Source organism: Anser anser (assembly GCF_964211835.1).
Source record: "Anser anser genome assembly, chromosome: 5".
NCBI lineage: Eukaryota > Metazoa > Chordata > Aves > Anseriformes > Anatidae > Anser > Anser anser.
In genome coordinates, this window is record NC_139725.1 from 15,633,852 (window position 1) to 15,658,943 (window position 25,092).

Genomic DNA, 25,092 nt, shown 5'->3' on the forward strand with positions numbered 1-25,092 from the left:
TATCAAGTGTATTATCATAGGAACATCACACAAAATGCTATATAGCAAAATATTTAGTTGCAAGGCTGGAAAGGTCTTTAAAAAATATTATCTTTTACTGCCTCGATTCACATATTTGCCTGAATATGTGTGATTTAATAAAAATTAAGCACTCTTAAATTATTGATACCAGCAAGTCTCTGTATTTTATATGTTAGTGTGCTTAACTGCATGCTAAAACTCTACATGTAATTGAAATAAACTAGGAATAAATATAAAAATAAATGATGCATGATTTTCAGTGAAAACTAGAAGTATGTGAAGAATTGTTCAAGCTGTATATGAGAACCCGCTGAGCAAGACTGACATAAGGTTGGTGATATCCTGTAGGGAAATGTACAGTGCAAGGAGGTAACAATAATCGTTTCTAGAAAATAAAGGTCACAAGTGAGACCAAATGCCGAGAAATCATCAGGGGTATTTTTAGAGCCTTTTGGGTCAGTAAAACCTCAGTAGGCTTGTGTATTTTTTTAACTGTAAAACAGGATTCAGTTTGGATCAAGGAATATGAGGACTTGCGAGTGAAGTAGAAAAAACTTTTTCTTAGCTTCAGCCAGTGATTGCTTCTTCTGGGACGATATTTTGGTTTAAGGAGGTTATGATGCTGAATCTGTATTGGTTATGACTTTGAGCTATTGACCTGATCCCCAACACTTAATTTCTTGCAAATTCAAAGTCAGTAGACACTAGGGCACGAAGAATTTCAGGAGTTCAGTTCCTATATTTTCATATATGGATAGCGCTATAGATAAAATATGTTTTTGGAAATATGTATCTTAAATGATTGTATGTTTAAGAATGTTCTGTGTTAAATGGTTACTTGAACTGTCCAATAGCCAGAAGCTTGCTTTTTTCCTTTTAAATTATCCTTTTAATTTCATATAAAGAATTTTGAAATGTCATTCATTTTTTTCCCTTTATTTCTCTCTATATTTTTTAAAGGTAGTGTTGATCACTCTAGGTTCTGAATGATGGATATTCATATGGCAGAAGTTATTTTTATGCACATGTTATCTCTAAGTAGAACTGGCATACGCTTAGCTTTTAGGAATATGTTCAGAAGGTAGGAATGGAAATAAAGTCATGTTGTTGATGCAACCAGATAAGTGTTAAGACATGTAGGCAGAAGAAGTACAGCAGAAGTTAGCACAACCATCAACTATTCTGCACATGGAGAAATACAGATTTTCAGTGACTATTTTTGCCAATCTAATACTTAGTGACCTATTACTTTGTTTACATGTCTATTGTAATTGATTTTAGAAATTTATGTATTAATTGATATTTAGCCCATGCATTTATATAGAGAAATATGAGAATATTCTGGTTCGTGTTTGTGGTATGCAGAGAGTTCCAGAAAATAGTAATAAATAAATAAATAAATAAAATTGAAGAATGCGTGTGATGATAATGCTGGCAAATTTGAATTTTCATACTCGCCTTTATTTGGAATATTGCTACTCCATTCTATCTGTCTGTTAAGCATCAGCTTTTCTTCTGCTTGAAAATATTTACCCCTACCTTACCAATTATAATTCACTACTTTTGAAAATATACCCTTTCTGTTAGCATGAAGTTGCTTCTTGAGAATTTTTTCTCCCAGACCAACCTTTATGATGGAAATGAGTTCTTCACAAATGTGTGCAGAGCTGAATTCTTTAAATGATCTCTTTATACCTATTCCTTCCATAGTGCCTGTAATATTTTTCTTCCTGTGTGAAAACCACTGGCGTACTGAGATCAATACTCTGGCTCAATAGCCTCTTTCTCTTTGTCTGCCATATTGCTCTGTTCTTGTTTCTCAGCATTTACCATCCAGTTCGCCTGTATTTGTAAAAGGCTAGCACCTTTTACCTGCATCTCTCGTGGACGTTCTGCACCATGGGAACAACTTATTACCTTGGTCGTCATCAGAATTGGCGTCAGTATTACTTTTCATTGTTTCTGATGAAGATTTTTATGCTTTTAGTAGAAACTGTGCAGACTGCGTTAGTTTGGGGAATTTGATGGTGCCATGATAGATAATCTTATTGATACTTCCCTTTCAAAACTGAATCTATCTATACAGTTTGTTGATATTCCAGTGTAACTCACCAATCCATTCAAACCAGGCTTTATGATTAATTTTAGTGAGATCCATCAAGTGATATTACTGAAATGTGCTGAGCAGGAATTACCTCGCTGCCTCACACAGTTTTGGGTTAGCTATGACCTCTATGGAATCTTCAAAGCTGAGAGCTATGGCTGTGCATTACAATTTCGCTCCAAGATATTGCAGTAATAACACAAGATGCAATGTGACAATGTAGAAAACATTGTATGGACACTTGGAACAAATCTACCCAGTTGATTCTGAGTGCATATTTAGACTTGCTTACCATTTGCTGAGTCTTGGTACACATAAAGAACATCTTAAGATAAGAAAAAAGATGGACAGTGAATTAATTTTCAACATTTTTTATAAAACTGCTTTTAATCTGCCATTGGCATAATCAATGCACATGAAAATTACAGTTTTTTAGTAGACAGATAACATCAATAAATGGAATATTGATAACAAAATAACAAATTACCTGTTGGAACAAGTCCGGAGGAGGGTCAGGAGGATGATCAGAGGGCTGGATCACCTCTCCTATTAAGACAGGCCAGGGGAGTTGGGGTTGTTCAGCCTGGAGAAGAGAAGGCTCCAGGGAGACTTTATAGAGCCTTCCAACACATAAAGGGAGCCTACAGGAATGCTGGGGAGGGACTTTTTTGTGGGTATGTAGTGACATGAAAAGGGGTAATGGTTTTAAACTGAAAGAGATTAAGATTAGATATAAGGAAGAAATTCTGTACTCAGTGTGCTGAGGCACTGCAAAATGTTGCCCAGAGAAGCTGTGGATACCCCATCCCAGAAGGCGTTCAAGGCTAGGCTGGACGGCACTTTGGACAACCTGGTCTTGTGGGAGATATCCCTGCCCATGGCAGGGACATCTATGATTCTATTCTTTTTAAGCTCATCATTATTATTGTTTTTAATCTCATATCTCTCTCTTTCTCTCTCTAACCGTTCTATGATTCTGTGAAATTACTGGTTTAAATTCAGTGAGTTCTGTATGTCTGTAAAATTATTGATTTCTAACTTTATGGAAATATTTTTATTATTCACTAATCTATTTGTTCTTTTTCCAGAGGTAAGATTTTAATCCACTATGCTTTTTATGTCTTAGCAATGTCATCAGATTATTTGTGAAACCATAAGAGTATCATCTTTATCTTCTTCTAGTATCAAAATACCGTGCTCTATTATACTTTAGTATTACTGTTAATCTGATTTCTCCCATTCCTTGGTAAATGAAAGTTACTTCTACTCAGTATAGTTAGGAGTATTAGCAATTGTTTTATATCAACAATAGTTGATAGTGTTAGATGAGTCTATGATTCTACAGCAATTGTATTAGCAGGAAATTCTCAGATGTTTGGAACCTTATAGCTTTGGGTTATAAGAAGTCTAGCTTTGTGTATAAGTTTGCAAGAAAAAAAAAATAGATAAACTAAACCCATAATGTTTATTGTAATGCTTTTTCTGGAATACTGCCAATATGACAAGGAAAATCACTCGTAAGATTAGTCCACTGATTACACAAGCTTATAGTTCTAGTAAAATACAAACTTGATACAACTGAACAATCAAAAAGCAAAATAATGAGGAGAGAAGAATGGGGGAAAGTCATTTAACTGTGTTTTTTTGTGAAATGCAGCACTGTATTCACTCACTTTTAATAATATAGAATCCATCTCCTTGTTCTTGTTGTCACCTGTCCTTCACACCAGATGTATATGATTTGTGAAGAAAGTATGAGGACACAGTCCAGCTCCTGATGGGCATGCATTTCCCCAGGTCAAGCAGAGACTGATGGTTGTGAAACTCCTATTGTCCATGAAGGAAAACTTCCTTTTGGTATCGGCTGGTTACTTGAGTATAAATGCTTATTTTAAAGAAATGTCTCTGGCTTGTTAATATTTCCCTGTTTATGTGTGAATGAAATGTGTTTTGTTTGTTTGTTTTGTTTTTGTGAGTTCTTCTTTTCTTTAGAATATAGTATATTATACTAGGAAACATTAATTTGTGGAAGCCCTACCTACAGCTTGCTACTTTCTAACAGTTAAGTCCGTCTTTCAGTTAGTCAGGAGAAGAGCAGCTGTTAGGCTTGGAGTAAATACTATGATGCTATTGAAAATATGATGTTATGCTAAAGGATATGTATCATTAAAATGTGTATTTGTTAGATTCACAGAGAGCTCAAAGAATTGGTAGGTTCGTATGTTGTTGTTTTTAGGGGAAGACACTTATTAGCAGAGCTGGAGGGCAGCTAGGAGAAACGTTTCCAAGACAACCGCCCTTCCTCATGTGAATGGAGCACTTCAGTTTCACAGCTTCTGCTACAAACCTTGCAATGTTTATGTATAAAGATCTGAGTGCGCATTTATGTTACATGAAATGAGGCCTGCATTAGAGAGATGCACTAAGTCCATCTACCACCTTGCCAAAAACGCCCAGTATAATCCCTGTGCACTCCACCAGTGCAGTTTCCCAAGCCTGGCTATTGCATCTCACCCTGTCAAGAATCAGGAACAAAAAGGTTTTTATTTTGTGTAACCTGTTGTTATAAAATTGTAATAAGACTTTCTGGGTAGATAACCAGTAACTAGAGAGAAGCTAAAGAAGTGTTCTGGGAAGAGAATGAATATAATAGTATATTTTGTTGGATCTATAGTCTTGAGGGAAGAGGAGGAGAGGAAGAATGGTTTTGGAATTGTTGAGTTTCATAAGATGCTAACTTCAAGTTGTGTCTAACTTGAAACCAGGCCTGCTGATGCCAAGGACTACCTTGACAGCATGCTGTCGCTCATCCTATCCTGTTGGTTAGCCTGGTTGATCCATGAAATGGTTGAAACTGGGACAGGGCAGGAAGGTGATTCTCTGACTACCCACATCTTGTTTCACTGGGTTCTTTGAAGTTTTGAGAGTGGCTAAAGCATGGTCACCTTGAGCTAAACTGGGCAAAGCAGGAAAAATGCAGAATAAGAGCTTAACACAGGCGCCTTAGTTCATTGTTGAAAAAGAGTTTGGTGAATTAGCAACGTACTTCCCTGCAGTAGAGATTCACTGCAGGATTTAATCCAGCAGATTAGACAAACAAGCATCTTCCTGTAGTTCTTCAGGAGGAGGGAAGTCAGTATTCTTTCTTTATAATCATTTCAGTGCTTTGAGGGACTGCCTTCTTACTGAATTAGAATGCCTTCAATTCTCTAGCCCCCATTGATACAAGGAAACACGCACTCAGAGTGAAATTGAGTGCATTTGGGGGGTGCATGCACCTGTCATAGTAACAAGGAAACAAGGAGCTATGATCAGGAAGAAGAAAGGAACAGTTTCTGCCAGCTTTTGCATTTGCATACTCCCATACATTAGAAATGTAAATGTGAAAATTGTGGGGGAAAAAAAAAGTAAAAAATATGTGTGTGTGTAAATTAAGGATTCACTTTATGTAACCCATAGATTTTGCTTAATGAACAACCCGTACTTCCTAAATGCTGTTAACATCTTTACAGGTCACATGAATGCAAGATTTAAGACCATTACATTTCCATACAACTTTTTTTTTTTTTTCCTTTTGTTTCATAAATGCAGGTCAGATCTTCAACCAAGGCCAAACTTAGTCAATTTTCACTGAATTTTTATGCAATTCACTGACAGTGAAATTATTACAATAATGCAGATTTGGATTGCTCTAAAGGAAAAGCCAAAGCATAGAGGAAAAAGAAAAAAAACAAAAAACTGTACAAGTTTTGTCATGGTGTAGACTGTGGTAATGGCTTTTAGATATCATGCTGTCAAAGTGGATCCAAATGTAAGGAAGAGGGAGACGAGTGTTAGTAGCATCTTGTCTGGAGCTGCTCAGTCTGTCTGTTTTATTTGCTCAAGGTGTCTTCAGTCCTATTCCCATTTTCATCATTTCAGAGAGAGCTTAGAAGTTTTCTTCCTCTGAGCTTCAGTCTGCTGATGTAAAGTATTTTTGACTTGTTGTTTCTGTGTACATATAGAAAAAAACAAAAGATGATTTCAAAAGCTCCTAGGTTCTGAACACAAGAAAAAGTAATTTCTCCCCTTTCCCTATAAAGGTTTGCATTGCATGAAATTTTTTGCTTTATTGCTACTACTTTTTTTTTCTGTAATATTTTGAAGATTGTTGGGAATAGAACTGAATAATACTTTATTATTATTATTATTATTATTATTTTATATATATATATACTTTTATCTTCCCTTTGCCTTCGGATATAAGGAGGGACTTCCATCACATGCCTCACATCGCAGTAATGCTGCTTTATAATTTTCTGGTGGTAGATAGTGGTTGCATAGAATGGAATGCTTTGAAAAACTCACTCTATAGCAGGGATCACAAGTTTTTGGTGCCAAAATCCTCATGGAACTGAGAGCTACAAGATGTATACTGCCTCAGAAAACTGATATTAACAAAGTAGTTCATAGGTGGAGGATGATAACAGCTTTATGGGGGTTCTCAGTTCCGTTAGGTGATATGGTCAGCCTCAAAGTACAACTGGGCTCCTGAGCAACCCTCTGATGTTAGCTTCACAGCTCCTTCCACAGAAGTGGGTATTGCTCAGCAGTACCCCCACCCCATGATAGCTCTACCGCCTGAGCTCTCTTTGTGGTTAGGAGAGAGAAAGTGGCTTTGATGGACTGAATAACTTTCTGGAAAGGTACCTGTTCTTGTCAAATAAACATTAAAGCTTCCTAGGTTTGTAGTTTAGACTAGCTGTCTGACTTATACATTGCTAAGTTTAGGTGAAATATATACCACTGCAGGTCACCAAAGCAAAATGCAGTACCCATTTCCATTCTGGTTTGCTCATTTGAATCCTTACTATTGACTGCTCGGAATTAAGGACACTAAATAATTAGCATAGCTATAGAGGAACAAATAAAAAGTTAAGGTGGTAGTTAAGTACAATTATTTTTTAAGAAATGTCATGAGAAGTATTGAAAAATTAGAGGTGAGGTTTCAGCTTATAAGAACTAGCATAGTTTTCTTGAAGTCAATAGGGCATTACAGATTTAAGACATGAAAATTTACACCATACATTTTTAAAACTAAAATTACTTGTAATTGAAAATGTTGGATTGACCATGTTTTCATTACACAGATGGGATTGACAGTAAGTTTCCCAGGACACTTTTCCTTCAGCAAATGCATTGCAGGCCTGTTCTAATCTTACTGTGCCCATTTAATCATTATTTTTTACTAGTATTGCCAAGAATGGTGCCAGTTTTAAATTGACTGTTGACAGTGATTTTTTTGAACATCAGTGTGCTATGCACTGTGCTGAGATCCACCAAACTTTTTTTCAAATAACAAGTGAGAACATCCCCCCTCCTTACTCCTCCACACACTGCTCTTAATATAGGGATTGTATTCACATCAAAGCTGTCAGAAGGTTTCTGTGATCTCATTAGCTATACTTATTTCTACCTACAGAATAAATGAATCATCAACAGAAACAGCACTAAAGACCAACTGGTAAGACTCACATGGCTATATGTATATCTGTGCTTAGAATAGATATCTTCCCAAGACTGTAGACTCAAGTTATTAAAACTGATATCTTTGCAGAGCAAAAAGGGTTAAGTCATTTCTGAGATGAATTTAGTTCTAAAGCCTTTAACATGGAAACACAATTGTTAAACCCTTTGACAAGTAGTTTTATAACTCCTTATAGCTTAAGAAAAAAAAAAAACACTTTCTGTTTATAGAAGAGTGAAGTAACTGAACTAAAAATATACTTCATTGCTTGTGGATTTTTCTTCTTTGTTTTTTATTTAAGTTGTTAAAACATAGTCATTTCATTTTATGGCTGTGCAAGGTAAATTAGATCGGTGGTACCCAACAGAAATTAGCTGAGTGGATTGTGGATTCAGCCAATTTAAATGCTTCTGAATATAAACATGCACTGTAGGGGAGTGAACTCAGAATAAATGGGAAAATGAAGAGAGTCTGGACATGGCTAAAAGCTCAGTGCTGAATAAGTGATGTTGGGATATTGGTGGTGGATGATAACAGGTATAGGACCTGCACAGTGAAAAAGTAAAAGGATTTTGATGTCTAGCTACTGGTTAGTTGTGCTGTTAGAAGATAATTTTAGAAGCTAGTGGGAAGAGTGGTCACTGTAAACTGAAATCTGTAACAACCAGCAGCCATTTCTAGAGCAGCTGGATATACAGAGTGTGTCTGTCAGAAAGGTGAGTCAGGTATCTCTGAAAGTTGAGGGCTCTCATCCACGAAAACCTGGATGAATGAAAGAAATAGGTCTAGCAAAGAAAAGATGAGGAATTCAAAGAGTTGGTTAGTCAGGCATGGAATTCTTCTAATTTTGCATTACCTTCCTTTACAGTTAAGGGGAAAGAGTTCTAGAGACTTGAAATAGTGATACTCTGCTGATCAGGAGTATAAAGCGAGGGAAAGAACAAAACTCTCTGTTTTCTCTTTTTCTTCAGTGAAACATAGGCACGCAGTCTAAAAACATTCTGTGTACAAGGCAGCTCCATGTTTCTTTGCCACACGCATCTCCTGTGTGCCACTGGAGAATTGACCTAGTGGAGTAAGTGAATGTCCAGCCAGTGAAAACTAACCTTAAGCCACTACACAAGCACACTCGTATTCTGTAGTGCAGGAGAAACAGCTTTTTCTGGCACAGCTTTGACAGGAGTCTGTGTCTACATCTGTCTTATTTCCAGAAGTCAGTACAATAAATCTGAACTAAGAGAGACTAAGAATTCCAACCTCCACAACTGAAACTCTGTATTTCTGGAATACAAAGCCTTGCTTTTGAAGAGTTAGAAAATTCTTAAAAGTGGAGGAATGGCTTTTGTATGTGATCACATCTGTACAAAATAGTGTGTCTTGTGAAACTGTGGGGAATTTCCCAAATTATCAGTTTGAGATCAAAGTACATTCCACCAAAAATTGCATGCCCTAATAGTCTCTTGCAATCATTCAATCATGTCACCTTATTTTTGGGTACTGAAGAACCTCTGTAGATATTCAAAGGACAATCTGCATTGTTTCCACATCATGCTATATTATTCTCAAATATTCATAGGCCAAAAACATAAAGCTAGGAAGTACCAATAATCTTAGAAACTCAAAAAAAAAAAAAAAAAAAAAAAAAAAGCTAAGTATAGTCAAGCCTTACTACAAAGATTTACATGAACAATGGCATTGAAAAATCTGGTATTTAAGTATCATGGACTTGAGTAAGGAATTATTTGACACTGTACGATTGGTTTAGTTGATTCTATTCACTGTCAGTCTACATGCCTCAATGAAGGAACTGAGGAGTTCAGCATAAAGACTTTGAATGTCATACAGTCAGCTTGTGTCCAGTCAGGTTGGCTGCACTTGGAAGCCAGGAGGTAAGAAGGAGTTAGCAGTGGCAGCCTGCCAAAGGAGTATGCAGAAGGCAGCAGCACTAGTTTCAGGAGAGGATGAAAAAGAGTTTCAGTCCTGTGACTGAAAGCAGCAAATACCAGCATTGATTTTTCCAGCAGTTTATTTTACAACAGTGGTCAGACCTCCTGATCTTGACAGGACATGTGCTGTACACATCAGAGTACTGAGTGGCAAGGATTGGAGTGGAACAAGGCAGAGGCTCCCACTCCCGTTCCCCTGCAGACTACGGCAGACTGGGTCCCATGTGACCCAAGTGTCAGCGTCAACAGCACCTACTCTGTCTTCACAAACATACATCTAGGGAATTAATATTGCCTAGAAGCCCCTCTGTGTGCCCACCAAACAGTTTCTTCCAGAGTATGAGGCTGTGCGGTGCATCAGTCAGTTAATTATACCCAAGTTAATGGCCAAGCTTTAGGCAAAAGTAATGCTCTTTCCATTTCCTTTCCTTGGAAAGGGAGGTGCTTCTGGTCCCATCCACCCCTTACATTTGGGAGCAAGTGAAGGAACTACCTCTGATTTTTTACCCTAGGAACAATAGTTCAACTGCTTAGATGGCCTTTATATAAGTGCGCATACCCAACTGAGGTCAGTAAGATGCCACTTGTGCCACGTATCACAGAGAGCCTCTGATAGGTAGAAGATTTAGCAACTTGTTCCTCCAATAAATTATTTATCAAACATTTTGACTTTTTTCCACAGTATATTATTTTTATTTATTTCCCAGTGATAAGTATAGCCAACTTTCCGGACAAGTGATTTTATGCGTTGTATTCCAATATAAATACATGATTTAACAGTCACTTCATAGTCATTGGTCCTGAAATCTGTCAGAAAGCAGTCCTTTTACTTCAGTTCTTGTCTATAAAAGGAAAGAATGATTTACATACGCTGCACATATACAGTTTGAGTTTTGCAAAGAACTCCTTGCCAGAAGATACTGTACAAAATAGTAATACTCTTTTTGCTTTGTTTCTCACCACATTTATAAAGTTTTGGGCAAAGAAATAGCTTGGGAATAATATATTTTTTTCTTATTGTCTAATTTTTATTTTATTTATTTATTTTAAGCAGAGAAATTGTGGTGCTAAGAAACACAGCATGAGAGGCAGAGTCTCAACTGATATAAATCAATGTAGCTCCATTGAAGGTTGAGAATTTGGCCATTAAAATCATGTAAAGTTACTGGGTTTTGATTTCCAGGAGAGCTGACAAAGCACACACATCTCCAGGTAAAGTGGAAGAGACAGGCTCAGGATCTCTGAAAAACAGGCCCATGGTTTCTAATAGGTCAGAGGCATTTATAAACAGAGGATTAAATTATCACTACCGTATAGTCTGCAAGCCCCCCAAGGTAGCTAAAGTAACACTGTTGTGCGTGGTACACAGATATAATTCAGCTTATAGAGAATCCTGTGGTGGATTTTTGTTTTTGTTTGTTTGTTGTTGTTATTGTTGTGTGTGTGTGTGTTTTGTTGTTGTTGCAGTTTTATTCTGCAAACATGTTCGCTTCCTGTTACATTTTCTGTGTTATGATCCACCAAGTTCTTTAGAATTTCCAGTTTTTGAAAATATGTTGATGCATCTGGTAAAGAAACACAATGCATGAGGGTTGGTGGAAGGGGCTGAGTAATGCTTGTGAAACATTTGGGGGAAACTGAGTAAGATCTCTCTTGCAGGGATCCAGTGAAGCTTTAAATACCAGTTCCCTTCCAGTAGGGAGTAGACAAAGGATAAAAAACTATTTTGGAACTTATCCCCTCTCTAGTTCAGGAAAGTAACATTAACAAATGTCAGGTCCAATTGAATTTTGCCTGTGCTATTATCTATCCATCCTTGAGGCACACATTGCCTATGAAGGTGACAGAATAGCAATTATTTTCTCCAACTTCAAGGATTTTTCACACACATTGTGAATCCTACTGATTCACTGCAGAGATTATCACTGAAAATGAAGTGCTAGGCTAAAACCAGATTGTAAATTGTATTACTGTGTATGTATGTATGGCTGAAAAAAGAGGAAACATGGGGCAAAACTAAAAAACCTGAAGTAATGTAAACTTCTGTTGCACTTGACATTTGAGCTTTTCCAGTGAGTTCTTTGTGCTGAAGTCCATTCCTGGGCATTACTGTCACTTCTGCTTTCACTATGGAACATTAACTCTGCTTTCATCGCTCACATCTAGCAATGATCAGATGAAGCGTGGCATATCCAAGCTGATAACCTATCATTTCCTTTCCTTTAAAAACAGACATATAAACATATTTCAGCACCATCCTTTACTTGGTGGCTCTTTTTCTTAAAACGCTGGTTCTTCCATGAAGAAGAAAAAAAAATCACTTTTTTTCTTTTTTTTTCTTTGCTGCTGAAATATTTAAAGATGCGTCTGTGAAATCATAAGGATGATCCATCAGGCTGGATCTTAACAGGCCATAAGGCAGCTTAAGCATCATAGCCATTATCTGCTATGCAAGCTGATTTGTCTTTCAGGAGTGAGTTTTGTTTAGGATAAAATTAATTACAGAAGGGATGTACCCCTGCTATGCAAGTAGTTCGGTTTGGATGGGCTGCTAGTGAAAAGCTTTGCCTTGGGAGCTAAGAGTGAAGCAACAAGTTACTCCAGTGATGATCCATCCCTGGAGTTATGACTGTAGTCTGAGATCCCAGTGATACTTTCACATGGCCTGCTGTTAAGATGGATTTCCTAAATGTTACAGCCCAATGAAAAATGTGGAGACGATTACATTTTGCAAAACGGCAGGTGTGGGAGCTTGAAAGGCATGTGCATTGCAAAAGATCTGCTGTAGGCTGGACAGGGCAATGTGATACTGAAACAATAGGAAAGTTCATCTGCTTTGGGACACGGTGAAATCATTTAATTACATAAGCCTACTAGATTTAGGTTTACGTAACTATAGTATGCTGCAAATTGTCTGTTATTATTGTTATTGCCTTGTTAATAGCTTTTAGTGTCTTTAGGGTGAGGTGAACTAGGATGTCAGAATAGAAAGACTGGTCCACTATACATTTTAAGTGATGGTATTTTCTGCCTCACAGGCCTATCGTGTATCTTGTAACATCAGTGACAGCATTTAAGGGAGGAGCAAGAGAGTCTGGTAGGCAAGGTGAACAAAAATGTGATGGGAGCAGAGGGAGAGAAAGAAAAGTATGGAGATTGTGAAATGAGAGTGATTACAACCATGCAAGTGTATTGCAATTTTGGAAGTGCTGATTTTCTCTTAACCCTCCAGACCCTTCTAATCAACCTGAGAAAGGCCAAAAGTAAAACAGGTCCTACAGACAGACTCATAGAGACAAATGAGAGTTAAGCCATTGGCCACATGACTTGGTATTCCAATGATTAGTATATTGGAATACAGTGAATAAAGTAAGAGAATGTGGAAGAATCTTGTATTTATTCTGTATTTCTTCTCTGAAGCATGGTCATTAGGTGATTTTGAAAAGAAAACGTGCAGATCTGTTGCAGATTCAAACAGCTTTTATACCTGAAGTCACTAACTCGCTAGGACTTTCTCATGTCCACAGGAGGGTCATTCATTTTCTGAATTGCTCAACTCTTCATGCAGATCTGTTGCATTTTCAGATTTAGAGGCAGCCAAGTGCATGAACTTCACTAAATTCCATATACTGTGTTGAAAATTATCCAGAATGTTTTCCATTAAAATTCAAGGTTCATACAGCACACCTTCCTTAAAGCATTGCTGCAAATTAAATTCACTTATACATTAGGAAGGGTGCCAATGCAATCATAATAGAAGGCTGAAATGCTGAAATGATAAAGTAGCTCTTTTGCTGCCTTCCCTGGCACTTGTTCAGCACCCCACTTTGATTCAAACATCATACCCCATTTGGTAAGACTCCTGAGAGTAATAAAAAATTATTTATTATGAACCTGATTTGTCAGAGAAGGATGTGATGTGCACTGGGAGTCTGGTACAAAATAACCATAGGTTTTTCAGATTGTGCATAAAACAGTTGTGGTAATTTGGTTCTTGTGCGTGAGTATTTCTGACTGAAGAACCTGCTAACAATGACTCTTCAACAAATGTCAAAGGAACGTGTTCTTTGTTTGGACATTTGCCACACTAAAGAGCAGCCAGTCCATCCATTGTCATCTGCTGGGTTACGCATATAGAGTTACTTTGTTCATGAAGCGACGTCATCTGTGTCAAAATCATGTAGCATGTCATTTTTCTGTGCACTCAGGCTGATTGATTAGTTCACAGTGCCTCTAAATGTATTTCCGTTAAATAGTTTGTGGAGCTGATTGCTTTTGAAAGGATTTTTTTTCATTGAAAAGGGTCACTAATCCCAATAATGCTTTTGAAAGGAACTGTTGCTTTTGACATTTTATTTTTGTTTCAGTATTTTCCATAGACATGTTGGTTTTATTTATTTTTTAATTGGAATTTTTATGAAAAAGATTACTGGCATTTCTAATTTTTGAGTGATTTAATGTTCTGTAAATGATATAGAATATTTTTATGATTGGCAAATATCCCCCTAATATTAAAATGATAAAAAAGGCATTGCTTTCAAACAGAGTAACATGAAAACAATTATGCATTTTATTTTTATTTGTTTAAATTTCAAACACATTTTAAACATGCTTTCCTCACCATTAATTTCATTTAAAAATAGCATTTAGAGGCACTGTGGAATTGTTCCCTGGGAAGTTGTTAAAGAGATACTTTCACCTTTAAGTTAGAAGGATCATATTTGTTGCTGTGGTGAGGCTTTTTTTTTTTTCTCCAATATATTTTAAAGTATGTAAATGCATATATAGAGGTGCACAAGTAGTCCTGATAAGATTGAGGTAATGATTTGTTATTTCAGTACAGATAAATAACAGTAAAAACATAAAACTTGCACATTTTTCTGATTCAGAGCTGGAGGCAAAAATATGACAATATCTTTTAAAATAAGATAAATGTTTTCATAGACAAGACTGTATTCAAAAGAGTGAGAGCTATCGATAGGCACAGAAGGATTATATCATTCAACAGGGAAAGCCAGGGGGTGATCTGCTTCTGAAAAATTGCTCTAAATTGAAACCCAGTAGTAAAGTCAGGCATGAAGGGACCTGTACTAGGAGCTTAGTAGAGGGACTTACCTAGGAGCATGCCAGGAAGAGGTGGGGGGAGGAAGGAATCTGGGCATAGGAGTCAGAGAAATGACTGTTTGCCTGCTGACAGCAGGGAAATCACAAAGGAGATTCTTGAAGGTGTTAAGTGAAGCGTTATTAGCAGCGTGAGAGGAATATTAGTACCATTGTTTAATAAGTGATATGTAGTGTGCATATGAGATACTGTTATAAGAAAGATAATCTGGAGCATGCTCAGAGAAGGGAAAGAAATAGTGCATTTCAGACAGACATGAGAGGACATGGCCTGTGTAGTGTAGTCCAGCTGAAATTCAGAGGAGATTAAGTGATTTATATAAGCACTTGGAAGGAGGAGAAAAACTACTTCAGTTAAAGGATAAGATACAAACTATACTAATTATTATTAAATAGTCATAAATAAATTTGGAGTAGATTTGAAGGAGATCTGCAATAAGATGTGATGTGAGATTCTAAAAATGATTCTCAGTATGGTAGAGTTGATTAACAAGTTTTAAGGTGGAGCTTGACATAAGGTATGGGTTATCTCAATAAGTCCAAGATTTCCTGGTATAAAAAGTATGAGCATTAATATATTGATATCTTATGTTTCAGTAAATCTAATTTTTGTTGAAAGAAGTCTTGGCAGCCTTAAACTTGCACTTGTTTGTGTTGGTCATAAACTTCAAAGCTTTCCTGGCCATTTTCTGAGACCAGAGTACTTTTCTCTTCTGCTTTCTCTTCTCCCATTGCAGAATTCAGTTTTTAAATTACTAGAATGAAAACCAAGGGGAGAAAGCATGGCAGCAAATTGCACTGGAATTAAATTCTCTGAACTATTTTGTTGATATAGCTAACTCATCTGTTTAAGATCAGAAGAAAATTTATTCTCTTCAGCTGAAGTCAGTGCCAGTCACTTTATATCTTTTTATTTTGTCTTTATTTATTTATTTCCTAGGGTGATCTGGGAATTGTATTTAAGGAATTCCTTGCTATATAGGATATTATGGTATTACAATTGTCTTCGATCTCTTCTGTTCTGGTTCTGTGGCATAGTATAGTTGTGGAATTTTGTTTCTTGCTCTAGGTCATAATGATGTTCATAATGTTAATTAATAGCAGTATTGATAGTGGTAGAAGGTATGGTACCTTCTAAACTGGACATTGGTATCAGGGTATTCTGTTCTTGATGAGATTTTATGCCACGATCTAGGTAGTCCTTCCAGTCATACCTTCCTACTGCAAAGACCCTTTTCCTCCAAAATAAACAATCATATAAAAATCACAGAAATGTAAAGGCTGTGATGGATGCAGCTATTAAATCAGATCGCTAGTCAGAGTAAGCACTATAGAGACAATTTTTGTTTGTTTCAAAAGGGTAGGCTGTGCCAAAATCCATAGCCACAAACCTGTGTGCAAAGTGTTGATAGACAGGGAGAAGTTCTCTGAATATATGCTGCCATTGTACTTTAATAATGGGCATTGATAAATAGGAGTCTTATCTTTGCTTAAAACATGGAAAATGATTTTGATCCTCTTTACATAGACATATGAATAGGCTGAGGTGAAAAACACAGGATGGAATGGTGAACACAGTAAATGAGACAAGGAGAACAAAGGAGTTTCAGTTCCTAAGCCTGAGGCTAGGATCCTTCTGTTATTGCTATATTGACATAAACCCATCATAAAACTTAACAGGTAGATAAATAAATAACACAGAGTCATGCCAGATAGATGCAGACAAGTAACAAATTGTCCTGTCCTGAAGCTTTCACTGAAAAAAAAAATATATATATATATATGTGTGTGTGTGTTTTTCAAGGAGGACCTGGCCAAATAAAATACTACCAAAAATATATAAACAAAATAAAAAATTAAAATAAACATTTCATTCAAGCCAAAAAGCATGGTTTTGTGCCAGGATGATTTGACCATTTAAAAACACTTACAAGTCATGTTTAGAACATGAATGCTGCTTCAAGACAAAAATCAAACTGAATTTAAATCAAATTTTATTTTGGAAAGATCAAAATAATTTTACAAAGATCTGCTTTTAAACATGTGGAAATAAAGGTTTCATTTTGGTGAGAACATTTTTTTTTTTCTTTTTTAATGAATTTGGACCTCAGTCAGTTTACAGCTACGTTCCTTAAACATTTTTTCCTTACAGCTACGTTCCTTAAACATTTAAATATTTAATTTGTTTGGTGATGAAACTGCAATAGATACAGCAACTTATAGGCTATGTTGAGCTACAAAAAAATGCCTTGTAGACAAGATTATTATTATTTGCCTCTTTATCAGTGTCCTATTATACAAGGGCTCAAAAAGAGGACAGTCATGCCTTTTCCATAGAATAAAGCTGTTATGTAAGAGAAAAGAAAGAAGAAAAATCTATCTCATTTTACTGCTCCTCTTCTGAAAAATAAGGTGATTGCACAAGAAATAAGTTATGGATTTTGTCTTTGCTTCTGTCACGTGTTAGCTTTCATAGCAAATGTATCTCTTGTGTCATCTTACATGCAGAAATGCTGCACATGTTTATAAGTATTTATTGCTTAACTTGACATATATTGGACAAATATGTTGGGCATACAGTGGGCAAATTTAGTTTCTGCCTCAGTGGAAAGAAATTATGTGTTTTTCCTTCATAGTCACAGGTAGGCCATCTGGATCCTGCATATAACATATATGCATGTGTACTGTACTGCCATAAGGGAAAGTTGTGTACATATATGTATGTATTGAAGGAGAGGGTAGATCTGATGAAGGTTCATTTTAGTCCATGATAAAGTTGATATTTTGGGCAATAAAGCTGTTAAGAAATCTAATTTTAAAAAATCCTTTGTCTACAGATAGTGCAAAATCTGTTCTTCCAGATTAAGTACAGAGATAGCTGAAAGAATTTTTAAGTAAAGAAGTTGGGGGAATAGATTCCAAAATATGAAGACATATCAGTTGTCAAAGACACAGTTGAAACAACCATAAACATGATTTTATTGGTGGTGTTTCTGTAAATTTCCTTTAACTTCCTTTAACAAAAATCAAAAACAAAATAAGCAACAATAACAAAACCAATAAAAAGCAAACATATATGAATTTTGAAGAAAGGATTAAGTCCTCCTAGTGTTTTCTTCTTTACGGGTTATTTCACTACTGTATGTATTGATAATCTTGTATTCAAAAGCTAAATAGATTCCTGGTAAAATAGACAAAAAGAGCATTTAAGAGATTTTAAGAAGCCAGATGCCTCCTACATTTATAAAAGATCAGTTCACAGGAGACAACAACAACAAAAAAATACACAGCAAAAATACTCTCTGAGCAGAGTATTAGTAAGTAGAAATCACTGAAGGATAGTCAATTTTATGAAGAACCTTCTGATTTACAGTGTAGGATTCGTTTATTGGTATATGTGAACTCATAAGCTGCTGAAGGAAGTTTCCACGATGTTAATTCTTCACTAGGAGAAAGGCATCTGGATGAAGACCCAAAATAGTCTCTGTTTTATTAGTACAAACTAAAATAGTAACTGTGTGAGCCCAATACTAAGGGCCTACTTGAAAGAAAGCACTTTGATATAGAAGAAATTTACTTTCAGGTGCCATAAAGACACGTGAAAAACTGTGAGGTGTCAGAGAAGCTATCCCACTCTCAGAACATCTGTCTCTCTTCATGTCTTCTCCTAGGACCCACTCATCCCAGTAGACAAAGGAGTTAATAATTGTGCTTGTGGGCCTCTTATCTGGAATTTGCATATACAAACAGTAACAGCTGCTTGTAAATGCAAAGTCTTGTGCTTGTACAATTGGATTTAGGTTTAGGTTTAGGTGCTCAAAGTTTCCAGTCTGATTCATGTATCAGACCTGAGTTTCCCCTGAGAATTCTTTCTGCTCAAAAGGAAAAGACCCATATAATTTGGAGGCATGAAACTGTGAAGCTCTTGACAAAGGTCGTGCCTGGCAACCTAAAAGCGCTAGCAATAGATTACTGCTATTTTAAAACTGAAATGCAATGTACACTCTCTGGATCCACCTTTACCTGTGATTTCACAGGGCTCTAAAATCTGAGAGGCAGCAGTTGGCTTGACTTAGAAGCATCTCCAAGAGGCTCTAGTATGGTTAAGGTGTGAGAATAGTCTGGGGCAAAAGCTGTATAGCCAGTCCTCATGCTGTACCCCAGCTGAAGATCTAGCCTTCAATAGAGTTGGAGTGATCCTAAGTGTACAATGGACATAACTTTTAAGTAGTATGCTCAGACAAATGAGTAATCTTGAAACTAACAATGGCAATTTTATAACCAGGGAGGAATGCGCAGTTGAATGAAGGACTCGAGTGTTAACTGAATGTTCCAAACTATTAAGTCAATAGGTTACTTAAGCGGAAAAAACAATTTGTCAGGCCGGGTAGATGTAGTGGAGTGGAGGGCTTCAGTCTGGATGGATGGTGATCGTTTTGGCTGCAGTGCTTTTGGATTTTACCATCAATTTATTAATTTCATTTTTTTACTTAAAATGTGGAGAGCGTTTATTTCCGTCCCATTTAATGTGAAAAATGATCTTACTGCAGTTTTGTCAAGATTGTAGAGCACCAGGTTTATAAATACTGAAATGTGAGGGATACGATGGACCAGTAGGTGGCAGTGCTGGGTGACATTTACCGGTGTGCGTGTGTTGCCAGGTGAGGAAAGAAAATACTTTAGCAACCGCATTGCATTTATTTATTTATTTACTTACGTATTTATTGTATGCACTTTTGCTTGCTTTTCCCTTCTTCAGGGACATAAAGCTGCACAATATCTACTTTATTTAGGACACTGATTTGCTTTGCAGCAGTCATGCTGTATTTTGTGAAGCCTCTCAGACATTAAAATATTAGGGCATTTATTGGTTTCAGTGTGACAGTCATGGAGGTAAGTGTAAGTCTCCCACCTGGAAAAAAAAAAAAAAAGAAAAAAAAACACGCAACACTTGCAATTAGGAATGTAGAGCAAAAATATGCAGATAAAAACTAATTTCATTTATTTATCGGTGAATATTTTCATTCATGGTTTTGAAGTGACAATTGATTGGGTTTACAATGTGCAAACATTATTCTCTGTTTACTCTTGAAGTATATGTTTGCGTTTTCAGCCTTTAAATTAGGTATTTTGGGTGAGGTACAACACAAGATACTTGTAAAATAAGGATTGGTTAAAAAAAGGATTTAAAATTCTACTTGATGCATTGAATAAACAAGCAGCCGTTAAGAGAGTGTAAATAAATAAGTAAATAAATAAATAAGTAAATAAAATTATTATCAAGAATCTGTGTATGAATTTAATCAGGTGCTCATTACAATGTCAGGCAAACAAGATGCATTTAAAGAATGTTTTTATTCCATTTTATGAGAATTCCAAGATGTTAATATAGTTCCTTATTTAAATTGGGACAAAACATAAAATTTCATTATTTTTTTTTGCTAGCCATTAAATCCAAATGAAATTCAGAATGGGTTTTCTGAATTTTTTTTAACTCTTTACCTCAACTTTTACCATTAAAATTGTGCTGTGTTTACTTTTACATTTAAACTTCATAGCAAAAGATTTTAACAGAAGCTTTAAAAACCTCTCATTATAATAATTTTGGATAAATAAGAGCTTACTCAAGACCACCCCTCCCAAATCAGTAGTTTCAGTGAGTCAACACTTGGCAATCATTAAGAAAACTTCTCAACAATTTTTCAGATAAGTACAGAAAGATGTTTCCTCAACAGCAGCTGTTTGCTTCCTAGTATAGTTGAGATTGAGAAATTTACAGAAGTATACAACAGCTCTTATATCTTCAGCTCAATCAGTATAATTTTTTTTTGAATTTTGTCTCTCTCCTTCCATACATACAATTCTATTCTTCCCTGAGCAAAATTTCAAAATAATCATCTCCTGTTTTTCAGAAGAGTAGTTGCACAATAATGAACAGAAACCATATATAATTCTTTGTTGTTCTTGTCCAAAATACATTTGGAGAGCAGTAGAGTGATGCTGATGTGATTGACAGTGAATTCATTGAAGGGGAGCAATTTAAGTATGTAATACATCAAAGTGTCCCTTCAGAGAAGATCAAATTTCACTTTTTAGTGAGCAGTAGCAGATGCAAAAAGAAAAGAAGGGAAGGAAACTCGGACAGAATCCTACAGATAGGTGGTCCCCTTGTGGTATTTAGCACACACTGGGCTGTGATCATTTGGGCTTTCAGGGTCTATAGAAAAACAAGAGGAGCAAACTATGATGTTCAGGGGAGGAAACCTTAGTCTGTAGTAGTAGCTGTGGAAATTTGTATATAAAATTTCCTACTACATTAAGGCTTGAAAAGGGAGGTGTTGTAGAGATGGCATTGGCAAAGGAAAAATCCAGTGACATAAAGACTATTAATAACATTTTACAGCCTTTTGTTTCACAAGAACTGTATTTCATAACAATTCTCCCAATTTAGCTTACTTTTCAGATGATCACCAGCTGTGCATACCTATGTGAAAATCACATTTAGATCCCTGCAATGCAAATAATTCTGTCAGACTAATTCATATTCATTTATTTACTGTGGTTTGGTTTGGTTTTGTTTTGCTAGAGGGCAGGTACAATGCATTTTAATGTTAATGCTTCACCTTTAGATATGCAGCAGGCTGGGCCAGCCAATATTTGGAATGGAGGAGTTACTAAAATTTGCCATAATGCTAATTATAACTGGGTATAAACAAAGAAATACTTTACCAATATTTCTTTGCCTCACAGTCAATCAAATAACCATTAAATATTGGGTTATTCTAGATTATTTAGTGTTACCTATTCTGCTTTCTGTGCTTTGATTAATCAGGATAACTTCTTCAAGTTTAAAATGTTAATTTAACTCGCTAGGTCTTCTGCTTCATTAATGTTTTCAGTGGAGTCATTTAGAAGAAAATGCTTCATCAAACAGTAGTGCTTCAATCATAAAAGGATGATATAGCACAAGCATTAGAACTCACATGATCCAAAGCCTCTTTCAGTTGTTAGCATCTCATTTTCTAAATGGGACCAGACATTAGCTTTCTTAGTTCATTTCAAACAAGCAAAATAATCCCTTACTTTCACACAGAATCTTTTATTCTTTGAGAGTACTTAAAGAAGGCTGTATGTACAACGTTTACGGTCTTACCTTCAGATATACTTTCAGCACTGGGCTGGAACAAAGTGACATGCTTGAAGGCTCAAAATTTCCTGCTCTTTCTAGACGGCAGTGGTTCTTGAGAGAGGATTGTCTGCATAATGAGAAAGCAAATGGTGCAATCTTTTATAAAAGCAACCCCCATGTTATGCCAATACTGAAAATCTGCAGGCTCAGCGTTTTGGGGGGAATTTGATACAAAATGACTATTTGCTTTCTCATGGCATCTTTCAGCTCAGGACCTTCCAGTATTTTCTAGTTCTTAATAAATTTGACTTCAATAGGCCTGTTAGCAATGACTATTGTCTTATTTTTCAGCTTTACGTGTGTTTGTCTGACATGTACCTGAGAGATATCAGACATCATATTTAAAGTATATATGACTATAGGATAATTCTAGACACTCTCAAAATTATGTGTTGTGTTTTATAAATGCACATATGATTGTCCAGCACATGTGACAAGTTAGTCGGGCATGATCCTTGAGTGTTTATTACCAGCTGTCTTGTCAGATGATGAGTTTACTTTCTCCAGCTTCCATGTTAATCATACAGTGAGAAATCTGTATGAAACCCTCATATTCAATTGTAGTTGCAATGGTATAACACTACTGTTAATCAAAGTCCTCTTTCATGTTTACTATCAGTAGCATGAGAGGGAAAAACAGCTCCTGTCTGTGTGGTTTGGGTTAGCCCCCAAATCCATCACCTGGGAGTTAAACTCTGTAACATTCTTCCTTGATTTTATGTCTATTCTTCTTTTTTTTTTTTTTTTTATTCCCCCTTCCTCCTCTCTTCCTATGCTACTCATGCAGATTAATACACCTCAGAGGAAACTACAGTGTTCTTTTCTGAACTGTTCCAGCTCAATTTCAAATCCCGGCTTCACTGGGCATCCTGTGATTTATCCTCACAAGCACTACAGCTGCTAGGGGATCAATTCGGCTGCAGCGTCTTTAGAAGCATATGTAAAATGTGCTTTTATGTTACATTTATACCATTTGAGACAAATAAACTCCTGATAATCTTCTTGATACTAGGTCAGCTGAGTTTTGTACTCCAGCAAATGAATGGCAATTTGTAATTTATTCCTGTTTCTAACCCTTTTACTCTACCACCTCTGCTCTTCTCTTTAGTTTTGCTGCTCACTATAGAAAATCTTGATCTTCTCAGTATTGTTAGAAGAAATAGTTCACATGAAATCCTGACGCTGCTAGTGCTCCTGGAGTGAATGATATTTGATTCCATTATAACACCAGCTAGCTCATCTGGGGAGGGTATATAACTCAGCTGTTATCTTCTCAGAGACTTGAAATTTAATAAAGTAGAAATGAGACCTGCCATGTAACCTTTATATTAATAGTAAGCACAATAGCTTTCAAAAGTCTGAAATTAATTATCTTGGCCTTTTTTTTTCTGTATATAAAATAGGAGTACAAAAAATTATAGTAATATTGTGTCTGTATCATCCTATTTTTATATTGAGATACAGATTTGTGCCATGACTTGGGAATCTGTGAACAGTCTGAATTCTGTCTGAGATGATATGTTGAATCCACTATTATTATTTTGCCATATTCTTGCCCCTTACATCTTGAATTTGGAGATCAGGCTACATAGTCTGGAGATAGGAGAACCATTGAAAACTGTCAACACCTTAAGAGCTGCTGCCTAAGTGCATCAATTGCATGGCTGTATGCCAACTATTCTTACCCAGCCTAGGTGCAAAGAATTACTGTTTTAAGGGGTAAGAGTCTTCCAAAAAAGGGAGAGATGGAGTTGTTGCTGTAGGAATCTGAAAGTCTAATAGTGAAGGTTTGTTTAACTGGCCAAGAGAAAGATTGAAGAAACAAAAAGGGAGGTAAGGAGGTGTTTTGAGAGCAGGATTAACTACAGCTAAAAAGGAAGACTATAAAGCTCAGAGAAGACTACTTGATGTGAGAATCTGTTCATGAAGTAAGGATAGCTACTGCAATACTGTAGATAGCTAAAGCGTAATAGGGAAACTGATGCAAGAAATAGTACATAAAAAGTATTTTATATTGATGAGTTAAAGTCCTATGTATTTTAAAGGTGCTTAGTTTTAGAAAATGTTTACAAAACCTATTCCTCTTTCCTTGACTATCACTTCTGCTTAAAGTTTATACTGTAAACCAGTGTCCACAGATCTAGAAGTCAGAAAAAGCTGGGTGTTTAATAGTATATGTTGGTTCATTGTTTAGACTTCTGTCATCATTTGTAGTTGGGAAACTCTGTAGACTGAAATTGAAACTGTTTCTTGAAATCACCTTCAAGTAAGTCAGTGAACTTTCAAGAAATCCTAGTGGGTTATTTCTTTTTGTGAGTTTTCTTAAGGACTGTGTTTCCTGGGTGCACAGTGCTGGGCAGCCAATTCTCTGTGCTCTCGCAGGCATCTGGGAGAAGGACTGTGACTGGAATGGGAAGTCACGCAGTTGTCTAGGAGCTCTGCCTCATCTCTTCCTTGGCTAAAATTGTCGATGAAGCTGGATAAAATTTTCCACTTCAGTAAAGACCTCCTTGAGATCTCAGGAAAATTATTGTGCCTCAGGAACAGAATTATTTTCTATTTTTCTCTTTTTTTTTTTTTTTTTTTTTATTCTAATTATTTATTTATTTTTACTAGTTGGATCTAAGTATAACTGACAAAAGGTTATGGAACAACAGCATTTTTGCTAGAACTGTCAAAATTCCTGTTTGCAACTCTATTTTTAAAGTGTTAGTGTCCCTGCGTGTACACCAGGTATGAATGCACACACACACATATATACATACAATTTTTATTTCTCTATACATTCTTGCAAAGTGAAACATTTCCCTATTCATTTTAAGGGAGGTCACATCTTTTAGTCTAGTGGGAAAGTTGATGTTTATAATGAAATGGAAAGGAAGAAAGTTAAATAGGAAGGCTTTTCTAAAATCTTTTGTCCAGCAATTTTTTGTCAAGAGAAGGAATCATGACATATGGATAGAATATTAATTTCTTAAATGGTTACTGTGCCTACTAAAATTTCTATTAATTTCCCTGAGGTTAAAGGTCTGCCTAGCTTCTGCATGAAAATATTTTGTAGCCTCTCTTTTCCTTCTTCTTTCCTTTTTTTTTTTTTTTTTTAAGACATTATCCTTTCTCTATTAAAGGCAATGGCAGCTCTGTGCAGTGAAATTTCTGTGATTACTTGAAGATCTTTTGTGTTCTGTCCTAGCTGTGGCTGCCT

The 25,092-nt window shown here is 36.1% G+C and overlaps 1 protein-coding gene across 16 annotated transcripts in view; it reads left to right on the forward strand.

Annotated features, from left to right (window-relative positions):
• Nucleotides 1-25,092, forward strand: part of LRRC4C (leucine rich repeat containing 4C) — a 515,355-nt gene that overhangs the window by 299,841 nt on the left and 190,422 nt on the right. Inside the window, exon 4 of one of the 16 annotated variants that reach the window (XM_083836609.1) lies at nt 3,856-3,982. The exons of the other annotated variants lie outside the window; for them this stretch is intronic. The gene's annotated coding sequence lies outside the window, so the exon portion shown is untranslated. The remainder of the gene's footprint in view (nt 1-3,855; nt 3,983-25,092) is intronic. 16 annotated transcript variants of the gene reach the window in all.